Consider the following 13,139-nt stretch of genomic DNA (forward strand, 5'->3'; position numbering starts at 1 on the left):
CTCCCTCAACTAGGGTAAACATTTTGAAAAATTATAGCTCTTCTATCGGGTGTGAAGATGGGATATGTTGGTCTATTCCTTCCTGTGCCTCCCCCGCAAAGTGTCAACATTTTGAAAAGCCAAAACGATTAAAAAACACGCATTGACCATCTAATTGTCTTAAAATCTTACACATCCCAATATTTCGAATAAAAAAAGATCTTGTGTGAAGTTGAAATATATGGGACCTCTCCTTCTAGTACTTCCCCCACAGAGGTTCAATGTTTTGAATAACCAACACTCATAAAACCCGAATAAGCATTCAATTCTCTTCAAATTTCACACATCCAAACACATTTCTTCTAACACAAGATATGTTGTGAAGATGATAGATATCGGCTCGCCCCTTCTGGTTCCTCACCCACAAAGGCTCACAATTTTCAATTCTTTTATCTGCCAACTTATTTACAAATTGCTATATCTAAATTCTTCTCTCAACCAGAACCCTGGGATGAATATGGAATTTATCAGAATTCACGATTTAGCATATCTGGATTAGATGAAATATGACTACATGTGCCACCTCACGCAAATTTTAACATTTACTAAAAAATTACTACATTTACTTAGAGACTGACAATGGAATTTGACCTAGAATATGTCATACTTTAACAATATCTTTAAAGAATGAGAAAAAAAAATTTCCCAAAAAAAAAAAAAAAAAAAAAATATATATATATATATATATATATATATATATTATAATGGAAATTAAAACTTAAGAAGATACTTTGTAGGAGCATTTTGCAAAAATTAACATTAATTACTGCTGTAAACCTAAAATGTGTTTCCTAATAAAAACAAACACCTGTCGTTTGGGTAAGATTCAGTCCAATTATATATTCTGAGATCTTTATTAGAAATTTTTGACGATTGACTTTTTTAATATTTTCACTTGTTAAGAGGAAAAAACATTTTAAGAGGAAAAAACTCCCTTTAGAAAATAAGGATCAAAAAGACCAAGTTGTTTGACAGACAAAAATTTCGTGAAAATAATTCTCGTTTTATTAAATTCATTCCGATTATATTTCTGCAGAAGAGTTTTGAAAACGATCTTTTTCCATTGAGTGGTGTAGGTTATATACTTAAAGGCAATAAAAATACAGTTATTAGATCTAATTGTATTGTAAACTCAAAATCAACTCTAACACTATTAAAAATAAACTCTCAATTGGTTTCCTATGATTATCTACCATATAAGTTCATTATATACGTGCTAAAAGATCCGTAATTAATTTTCATCATATATCTTATTAATAAATGCAATAATGGATAAATTTTAAAAATGTATCATCTAAAAATGCCCAATTAAGGCCAAATTGGTTTGGATTTTTATACCATACACCAGTTACGAGTTACTTTTGAGGATCTTCATAAAATCACTTTCTGAGTCGATTTTGTGATTTGCGAACAAAATGCAGGTCGCATTTATTATCCAATTTAGATGAAAATTTTCAAACAATATTTGTTTGACCAAAAGACCAACCTCATTGAAATTGGGGGTTCAAATTTAGATATTGCTCCAAATATATATCTTCAACCGATTTCGGGTTAATAGTGCATCAAATGGCTAATATCAGCCCAAATGGACTGGTTTTTGGTACATCCGACCTACTCAGTCTAGAAGCAAGTACATCAAATTTGGAGAAAATCAGTTCAGATATACCTATAGCTCCAATATATATATATATATATTTCATCCGAATTGGGGTTTTAAGTCCCTCACATTCGTAATATGCTCTCTACAAGAATGATATTTGGTACCAGATATCAGATAGAGCTCAGAAATTAATGTTTAAGATTTTGTCAAGATCGGTTCAGATTAAACTTACTTAGAATCAAGTAAATCAAATTTAGTGAATATTGGTTTGAAATATAGCTATGGTCTCATATATAAATGTTTTATACGATTTGTTGTTAAAGTCCCTCACATGCGTAATATGCACTCCACAACAAGGATATTTGATACCGCACATCAAATACAGCTCGAAAATACATCTGCCAAATTTTATCGAGATCGGTTGAGATTATTATTTACCTTCAATATCCATCTTCATCCGATTTTATGGTTATTGCTCACTATATATATGTAATGTCAGCCCAAATTGGATAGATTTTTTTCATATTCAGCCGAATTTTACCATTTGGTGAAACTCGGTCAATTTTTCATATAAATATTTTTATACCCTACACCACAAGGTGGTCAGGGTATTATGTCTTTGTGCATTTGTTTGTAACAGGCATAAGGGGGCGAGATAGGCCCATAGTTCCTTTTGATGATCTGCATAGAATCACATTCTGAATCGATTTATGCATGTCCGTCCGTCCGTCTGTCCATGTATTTTTGTAAACAAAGTACAGGTCGAATTTATTGCCCGATTCCGATGAAATTTGGTACAATTAATTTGTTTGACCCAAGGACGAACCGTATTGCTAATCGGTCAAAATTTAGGTATAGCTTCCATAGATATTTTCGTACAATTTGCCTACCAAATTTGTAACATCAGTCCAAATGGTATGGAATTTTGCACGTACAACCAAATTAGGCCTGAAAATAAGTATGCCAAATTTGATCGAAATCGGTTCAGATATAGCCATAGCTGCAATATATATTTTTCATCCTATTTGTTATTTTAGTCCTCCGCAGCCGTAATATGCACTCTGTAACAACAATATTTGGAGAAATATAGCAAATACAGCTCAGAAATACATTTGCTAAATTTTATCGAGATCGGTTCAGATTTGGATTTAGCTCTCATATATAACTTCGTCCGATTTACCTTTTATTGTGCACCAAACGTCTAATATTAGTCTGAATGGGATAGAATTTGGTACATACGACCGAATTGAGTCTAGAAGCTAATATGCCAAATTTGGTGAAGATCGGTTCAGATATAGCTATAGCTCCCATATAAATTGTTCATCCGATTTGTTGTATTTGTTACTCACAGCCGTAATATGCACTCCGTAACAACGATATTCATGCAAATATTTCAAATATCTTTGCCAAATTTTGTCGAGATCGGTTCAGATTTGGATATAGCTCCCATATATATCTTTATATGATTTCAAATTAATTTTGCACCAAATAGGGAATAAAAGTCCGAATTTAAAAGACACAAATGATTCGTCATATTTAGTCCTTTGAACTTTAAATTATAATTATAATCATAGTGTGTATGATTGAATTTTCCAATAAAAACTTTTAATTGTTATGCGGAGCTCTACTAAATTGGCAAAGTGGTGTAGGGTATCATAAAGTCGGTCCCGCCCGACTTTAAGACTTTCTGTACTGGTTTTAACTTACATTTACTTTAAAGAAAATTCAACACACATTATGGATAAATTCTCGAGGTTCTCATATTCTAACATCCCCACATACACTCTCATTATTAGTGCTTTGAAACACTGTACTTTAAACTTAAAAAAAATATTTTTTTAATTAAAAAATTAAATTTTTATTAAGATGCCGGGCAAATAAATAATAAAAAAGTAGCTAAAATTTTTAAAATAAATGTTAGAAAATGTATGGAATTTTTTTTTGGAGAAGAATGAAATGAGCAGCAGAAACTATACAAACGATAGGCAATTGTTAGAGCAATAAAATTGTTAGAAATTCATATGAAATACAAAATCATAAATGTAACAGCAACAACTACAATAATAATCATAAACAAATAAAAACAAGAAAAAAAATAACAACAAACATTTTAATTGACAAATTATGTAATTTACGCACATTCTGTCGTAGCAACAACAACAGCAGCAGCATAATTCGCATTTCATTGTAGCAGGTGTGTCAGACACTCTCACGTTCTTCGTTCGGAAGGAAGAAAGAAAATTACGGAAATACAAAAACAAACAAAATAGAGAAAAACACACACACAACCAGATAAACAACAATTAAGTAAATATGTAATCATTAAAAAAAAAACAAATAAATAAATTGAACAAACATTCAACACGAGAACAATAAAAAAAAAAAAATAAAATCAAATAAAAAAAAATAATAAAAATGTATTTGCCAATGAAATTGTTACACAATGTAGTTTATTATTTATTATTTTCTTGGCGCAACAGAAATTTAGATATGGGAAAATAATTGTTTTATTTTAGAAGAAGAAAGATCGAATATATGTATATGAAATAGGTGAGTAATAAAGGTGGTTGGCGGTGTGGTAGCTATGGTACAGGAAGTCAAACCGCTGTCAAGAAATATGTTGCTAGGTTCCATATGACTCTATGGCAAAATGATAATAGATCTTTAAAATTTGTAGGAAAAGAGAATTTCATATTGTTTTTTTTTTCCAAATAATTAATAAATTGAAAATCACACCGAGAGATTTTCATATACATATGTGATAATTTTTAGAAAATGTTAAAATGTGCGTGAGGTATAGTAGACCGAAATAAAATATTGGTTTGAACAAAATTACAAAAAACAAGTAAGCAAAGGCTATGGTCGTGCGGGGCAGACCATGTGATACCCTACAACACTACTGGGTTGCCCATATTCGACGGACCCATGACTCTTTGGGCCCATTCCAATCGACGAGGCTTATCCGCAGGCAACATTCTTTGCGTCAATTGAATTTTGTCCGGGAACAAATGCAAATCAATGCGATCCTTTGTAAAGTGGACCGAGCCATGCCCAACTGCTGAGAACGGCGTTTTTGGGATGTTCTTGGGGACCTCTCAACACTGGCTCGTACGGCAGCGATATTCTCGCCTTTGTCGACTTTTATATGGCCTCTTCGGATTAGAAAGAGCCTTACCAGTCGAAAATTTTTCGTATAAACGCTTAATGGTGTTTTTAGAAAGCGCACTTCTCACATTTTTTAATGTTTTAAAAACACGTTAAGTTTTCATTGGTTCATGGTAAAAATCTGCTTGGACTGACGCTTCAAACGCGGTATGTAATTAAGCGATGTGACATCTCTGTCAAAAGTTATGGCGTTGCGAGATGGGTCCGTCGAATATGGACAACCCTGTACAATATGTTCGAAGTCCCCTTATATCCAAATCCATTTTGGAAGATTTGGTTTTTTAAATAATGTCAAAGCGCCCAGAGGTTACCCTTAGTTTTTTTGGCCCGGAGAATTTGGCAAAAGTTGTGAAAGTTGTGGTCCATTTTACAGCTAAATGTAATCCAATGGTCATCCAAAATGCTAGACTTCTTCCCTGTCCTTAACTCTCTTCTGATGCGAAATTCCGTGTCGATTAGTTTTCAATTGTGGCCTATAGAGCGACTACAAAATTAGGAAAAATTTATTTGTTTAGTCCATTTGCACCTCTAAATGTACATCTTAATAACAACAGGCTTTAATTCTGACCCTAACCCTACCCTCATGCAAAATTTCGTGAGGATCGGACGATAATTGCGATATGCATATAATACCCTCAAAACGGTGTAATAATTTAGAAAATTAAAAATTCAAAATTGTAAGTTAAATTGAAAAAATCCCATGCGATAAAAAATATTGAAAAAATTAAAAAAAAAATCGACAAAAGATATTCACTTTTTTATTGGTATATTTTTCCACGATTTTCTTAGATTTTATCGTTTCCTGCAAGAGACCATATCGAATTGATGGGAATTGTGAAAATCGGCCCAGCGGTTCTTGATTTACAAGCAGAATAAATAAGATCAATTCTTTTACATATGTAATGTACCTATTTTGCTATATATCCGATTTCTTGGCTATTAGCATCACTGTAATGGTCAGAAGTGATCTTTTTGGCTGGGGTTGAAAATATTCGCGGTTTAGTGGATATTTTCCTATTTTCTTACATAAAAGTAAGGGTATATTTTACCCGCTAATTATTGTCCGATGGCCGCCCAAATTGGTAGGTTTCTGCCCACTCCTAAACTCTAACTCCATGTAAATTCGATTGATTCATTATTGTGGCCTATAGAGCAACTGCAAAATCAGGAACATTTGTTTTTGGCCCATTTTAACCCCTAAATATCGTGCGATCATCTCCAAAAAACAATAGGGTTCTATTCTGACCATAACCCCACCGCCATTTTCAATATCGTGGGGATCGGTTGAAGCTTGATTACAAATTAACATGGACGGACGGACGGAGGGACATACATAGCTAGATCGACTCATCTCGGCGAGATAAGAAGATCCATATATACTTTCCTATGTGGGAAACCAATATTTCCAGGTGTTACATAATTTTTGGCCCAATCAAACTTATAATACCCCCAACACATAGTGTTGTAGGGTATAAAAATCGAACATTTATATCTAATTTTATGTGAAATCATAAAAAATTGGAAACATTCCACATTCCTCTATTTACATATAGCAAGTTGTAAAGAATCTTGTGTTGATAAAAATATTGAGATGTGCCAAGTCTGAATAGAATCGGAAGTTAATTTCACGTTTTATGAGCTTATGAGTTATTTTGACGTTTTGTGAGGGAGGTACCAGAAGGAGTGGACCGATATTTCCCATCTTCACAGTGTGAGAAATATGAAGAGAACCGAATGCCTATTTCGGATTTTCTAACCGTTACCAGAACCGATCTCTACCATCTTTATAACAGATATTGTGTTAATAGAAATATTGACATGTGTCAAGTCTGAATGGAATCGGCTGTGCGTTTCGCGTTTTATGAGCTTCATGGTTATTCAAAATTTTGACCCCTTGTGGGAGAGGTATCAGAGGGAAAGGACTAATGTATCCCATCTTCACAGCAGATTTTATGTTAGAAGATATTTATTTCGGATTTTATGATCATTTTGGTTAAAATTTTGACAATTTGTGGGGGAGGTACTTGATGGAGTGAACCGATATTGTCCATTTTAGCATCTGACCTAGCACTGATCGAAATATTAGGATTTGCAGAGTTTGAGCAAATAATCCTTTCTTTTTTAGTGCAGTACAATATTTTTTTTTTTTTTTTTTTTTTTTTTTTTGAAAATTTCGACCTTTTGTGGGGAGTTACTGGAAGGAGAGGACCGCCCATCAATGCCCATCTCCGAACTCGATCTAAGTTTGATAATAATATTACGATAAACCTAGTTTGGATCAAATCGGACACTCCTATCGAGTTTTATCGTGCCAGACAAACGGACGGACATCGCTAGATGGACTCCAAATGTCCTGAAACAGATTTGGTTCAAAGTGACGTAGGGTCTAAAATCGTTATTTCGATGAAATATACTTTCTCTAGTCATAGGTATTATGTCATCGTGCATTTGTTTGTAAAATGCGGAAGGAAACGAAATAGACCCATAGTTTCTTTGTAGCTATCGTTAGAGTACCATTGCTCGTTACCGTAATACTGGTAGCGTAGCCAGACGTCAAGGAAGTGGACGGAAGAAAACAGCAACATCAGCAGGAATGATTCGAAAAGTTAAGAAGCGACTTCAATGAAAACCCGCGTCGCAGTGGCCGAAAAATGAACTGAACATATCGCAATATTCCACTCGGAAAATATTGAAAAACGAGCTCGGGGTAAAGCCATTAAAAGTGCATGAACTTACACCGCAACAGAAAGAAAATAGACTCAAAAGAGCTAAAGAGTTGCTTCGCTTGGTCGATAGTGGTTCTCTCTCTCTCTCTTTCTGATGAGAAAACATTCGTTGTCCAGTAAACAAAATGATCGTGTTTACTTGCAAAGAGGTCAGCTGAAAATGTGCACCTTCGGTTGGCCACCAGAACTCAAGCACCGGTCATGTTGATGGTGTGGGCTATCATAACAGCCGATGGTCGCTCTCCGCTCGTATTAATCGGTATCAGAATAAATGCTGAATATTATAGCGAAAATATTCTGGAGGGTGTATTAAAGGCTTGGGCACGCAAACATTTTGGCGGCAGACCTTGGACATTCCAATAGGACTCAGCACCCTCGCACTCAGCACGCGCCACCCGAAATGAGGTTCCTCGCTTCATTTCCAGCCCACAATGGCCACCAAAATCTCCGGATACCAATCCGTTGGACTATTGTGTCTGGAGTATTTTGAAAGGAAGGTTGGCACTAAAAAGTACCAAAGTGTCGATCACCTCAAACAAGCAGTTCGCCTGGAATGGCCAAAATACCGCAGAGCGACATTCGGGCAACGTGTGACGTTTTCATTGGCCATTTGAAGGCCATAATTTGTGCCAAAGTTGACCAATTCGAACAAATCTAAACTTATTCAAAAATTTGATGCTATTTCCGACATTTTTTTGCTTTTTTTTCAATAAAATTAAAAAAAAAAAGAAAAATTATGCCGTTTGACTTTGTTCCATTTTTTTATCTCAACCTGTATATCATCTTCACAACAGATTTTGTGTTAGGGAAAATGTTTGTATGTGTGCAATTTAAAGAGAGTTGGATGCTTATTTCGCTTTCTTTGAGCTTTTGGTTATTCAAAATGTTGACCATTTGTGGGGGAGATACCAGAAGTAATGGACCGATATATCCCATCTTTGCATCATATCTTATGTTTGTGGAAATAATGGAATGTGTGAAAAAGAACCTGATGCTTATTTCGGATTTTATAAACGGTTTGGTTATTCAAAAATTTTACCCTTTGTGGAGGAGGTACTTGATAGAGTGGACCGATACTGTATATTTACGCACCTGACCTAGCACTGATGCAAATATTCGCATTTGCAAAATTGGAGCAAAATCGGATTATCATTTCCCAGAAGAGTTCTCACATGGACGTATTTTTATTAAAATTAGATCTGCTGTAAAGACGTCCTTAAAGAAAGGGTATATAGAGATAAATGATCTTCAAATAAAACGGGGTTCGAAGACTTTCTGGCAAAAACATATAGATACGTTGCCAACATATTGTTTAAAACTTTTATCCTGCCATGTCTGGAATCAACTAGTTTTGCATTTATGGCAACAAAATCTTATTATACTCTGCAAAAAACAAAGCGAGTAAAGTTGCTCTTCCCATCATTCCAATGTAGTCCAAGTCCAGTTTTTTAAAATTATTAACATTGGCGCCCAATTATTGATATTATACCGTCGTCTCCCAAAAAATTCAATATTAATATAGATTTTGACATATCGCCCAAATGATTGATTTTTCCACTTTAAGTAACATTTTCCCACCCGACTTCTATACAAGTGGCGCAAATAAATGATAAATATATGAAAGTATCTGTGGCATTTGTGTTTCTAACTGCATTCAACTAGCTACTCATGCTGTGACTAAGTTTTGCAGATTTTTTTTGTTTTTATAGGTAAAATGTTTCAATGTTTTCTTTTGACATTGTCGGTTATCAAAATCTGTTAATTGTTTTCTTATAAAAAATAAGGACAGTATTTCAATTCAGGGCAAAAGTGTCTCAAAATAATTTGATATTTAGGATGATGTTGTTCCCGATGGGGAAATAACCTAAATTTGTAAAAAAATTGAATTATTGGCGTAGATTTGATACATTTTTGACATTCTGTAAGATTTCTAGCAGAATTCAGTGCATTTATAGAATAGATTTTTATATATCCACTATGAAAGGGCCAACTTTTAAAATCCTATTTTGAACTGGTGCTCTAGAAAATTACATTAAATGGCATTTCTGGGGATGGTTTCTTGTTATATTGGGAATCTGTGTAAGTATATCATACCATCTATAATTCAAATAACATTGCTCTATAGTGTATGATATGACTTCGATAAGGATTATATTAAAAAACTATTTATTGGAGCAATAGATGTACCGCACCGGTTTTCACCAAATGCATAATTTCGGCTAATAATACATATGTGGTCACCAATAAATGTAAAATCGGATGAAGATGTATATCGAAGGTATATAAAAATCTGAACCAATCACGATAAAATTTGGCAGAGATATTTTCAAGCTGTATCCGCTGTTCGGTATGAAATATCCTTGTTATGGAGTGCATATTGCTCATTTGAGGCACTTTTATCGGATGAAATATATATGAGGGAGCTATAACTATATCTGAACCTATTGTCTACAAATAAAATCGGATAAAGATATATATGGGAGCTATATCGAAATCTGAACCGATCTTGATTTTAGGCACTTATTTTTCAGCTATAGCAGATATCTTGAACCAAAGATCATTGTTGTGGACTGCATATTACGCATGTGAGGGACTTACAACCCCAAGCATATATAATGAAACGTATATATGGGAGCTATATCTGAACCGATTTTCACCAAAATTTGGAGCACTTTATCCTAGAAGGAATTCAGTCGGAATTGCCAAGACTCAGGGCATTTCGACTGATATTAGCCATTTGGTGCACAATTAACCTGAAATCGGTTGAAGATATATATGGGAACTATATCCAAATCTGAGTCGATCTTGACACAATTTGGCGGAGGTATTTCCGGGCCGTATCTGATGTCTGATATCAAATATCATTCTTGTGGGGTGCATATTATGAATGTGGGGGACTTAAAAATCAAATTGGATGAAACATATATATGGGAACTATAGCTATATCTGAACCGATTTTCGTCAAGGGAATTGCTTCAGGGCTGAATTTCATCGGTACTGCTAAAATTCATTCCCTTTTGGATACACAATAAACCTGATATCGGATAAAGTAATATATGGGAGATACATAAAAAAACTGAACCGATCTTGACAACATTTTAGGCACTTATTTCTGAGTGGGGTGCATATTACGCGTGTAAGGGACTTAATACCCCAAATCGGATGAAACATATATATGGGAGGTATAGCTATATCTGAACAGATTTTCACCAAAATTTTGAAGCACTTATTCCAAGGATGAATTCAGTCGGAATTGCCGAAATTCACTCCATTTGGGTGCACAATAAATCTGAAACCGGATAAATATATTTATGGGAGCTTTATTAAAAAATCTGATCCGATCTCGATGAAATTTTAAAGAGGTATTTCTGGGATATATCTGATATCTGGTACCAAATATCATTCTTGTGGAGTGGATATTACGCGTGTGAGTTACTTTAAGCTCCAAATCGGATAAAAAATGTATATGGGAGCTATAGCTATATTTGAACCGATTTACACCAAAATTTGAAGTACTTGCTTTTAGGCTGAATTCCGTCGGAAGTGCCAAGATTCAGTTCATTTGGGCTGATATTAGTCATTTTATGTCCAATAAACTTGAAATCGAGGAAAGATATATATGGGAGCTATATCCAAATCTGATCCGATCTCGACAAAATCTGACAGAAGTATTTCTGGGCTGTATCTGATATCTTGTACCAAAAACCATTCTTGTGGAGTGCATTTTACGCATGGGAGGGACTTTAACACCAAATCGGATGAAACATTTATATGGGAGGTCCGGGAGGTATCCGAACCGATTTTCACCAAAATTTCAAGTACTTACTTTTAGGCTGAATTCCGTCGGAAGTGCCAAGATTAAGTTCATTTGGGCTGATATTAGCCATTTGGAGCACAATAAACCTGATATCAGATAAAGATATACATGGAAGCTATATCCAAATTTTCTCCGATCTCGATAAAATTTAAAGGAGGTATTTCTCGACTATATCTGATATCTGGTATCAAATATCATTCTTGTGAAGTGCATATTACGCATGTGAGGGACTTAAAATCCCAAATCGGATGAAACATATATTCGGGAGCAATATCTGTATCTGAATCGATTTTCGAAAATTTTGATATATTTGGTTCATTGTGTGCACAATTAACACGAAATCGGTTGAAGATATCTATGGGAGATGTACCTAAATTTGAACCGATTCTCACAAATTTTAATAGGGAATCAATCCTATAATAAATGCGACTTAAATTTCGCATTTTATGACCGTTTAGTTATTTAAAATTCTGACCCCTTTGTGGGCAGTTACTAGAAGGTGTAGTCCGATATCTACCATCTTCAAACCAGATCTTGTCTTGGTAGAAATATTGAGATGTGCGAAATTATATCGAATTCTTATTTCATATTTTATGAGCGTTTCGGTTATTCAAAATGTTAACCCTTTGTGGGGGAGGTACTAGAAGGAGTTGGCCGATAGGCATCGTCTTAACCCCAGATCTTGTATTAGTTGAAATATTGCAATGTATGAACCTAAGAATGAACCGGATGCTTATTTCGCATTTTATTGGAGATATAATTATTAAAAAAATAATAATAAAATAAATAAATAAAATAAAATAAAATAAATAAATAATAATAATTAAAAATTTACCCATTTTAGGGGAGGTACCAGAAGTAGTGGACCGATACATTCCATCTTCTCACCAGATCTTGTGTTGATAGAAATATTGAGATGTGTGAAGAAAACAGGACATATATTTCATATTTTATAAGCGTTGAAATAATTCCAAATTTTGATCCTTTGTTTGGCAGGTAGTTGGTGAAGTGGGCATATATTGTCCATTTTCGAACAAATATATTAGGATTTTCCAATTTCGAGCGAAATCGGTTGAGCCTTCTCTTTTAGGAGGTACATTATTTTCTCTAAAAATGTTTACTTTTTGTGTGGGAATTACCAGAAGAAGTGGTCAGATATATTCCATCTTCACGCCAGATCCCATCCATTTTGTGAGCTACATGGTTATTCAAAATTTTTACCCGTTGTGGAGAGGTACCAGAAAGAGTGGACCGATGCATGCCATTTTTAAATCAGATCTTGATTTGATTGAAGTATTGACATGTGCGAAGCTTGCACACAGTCGGACTTCTATTTCACATTTTATAAGTGTTATAATTATTCCAAATTTCAGCCCATTGTGAGGTAGGTACTTGATAGAGTGAACAAACATTGTTTATTTTCGCACCAGACCTAGCAGTAACAAAAATATTGGGATTTGCAGTTTGAGCAAAATTGGTTGAATCTTCTCGTTTTGGGAGGTAAATAATTTTTTTTTTTTTTGAAAATTTTAATTTTTTGAATGGGAGGTGCAAGAAGGAGTGAACCAATGTTACCCATCTCCGAACTCGATCTAAGTTTGACAATAATATTACGATGTACCAAGTTTGAATCAAATCGTATGCTAACTTCTGACAGACGAATGGACTGACTCCTTTAGATCGACTCCAATTATCTTGAAACGGATTTGGTCCAAAGAGACATAGGATCTTAAACTGTTACTTCGATCAAGTACGTTTTAGCCTTATCAAATGTTATATACACTCTGTGGCC

The sequence above is a fragment of the Musca domestica genome, unplaced genomic scaffold (genome assembly GCF_030504385.1).
Source record: "Musca domestica strain aabys unplaced genomic scaffold, Musca_domestica.polishedcontigs.V.1.1 3, whole genome shotgun sequence".
Classification (NCBI taxonomy): Eukaryota; Metazoa; Arthropoda; class Insecta; order Diptera; family Muscidae; genus Musca; species Musca domestica.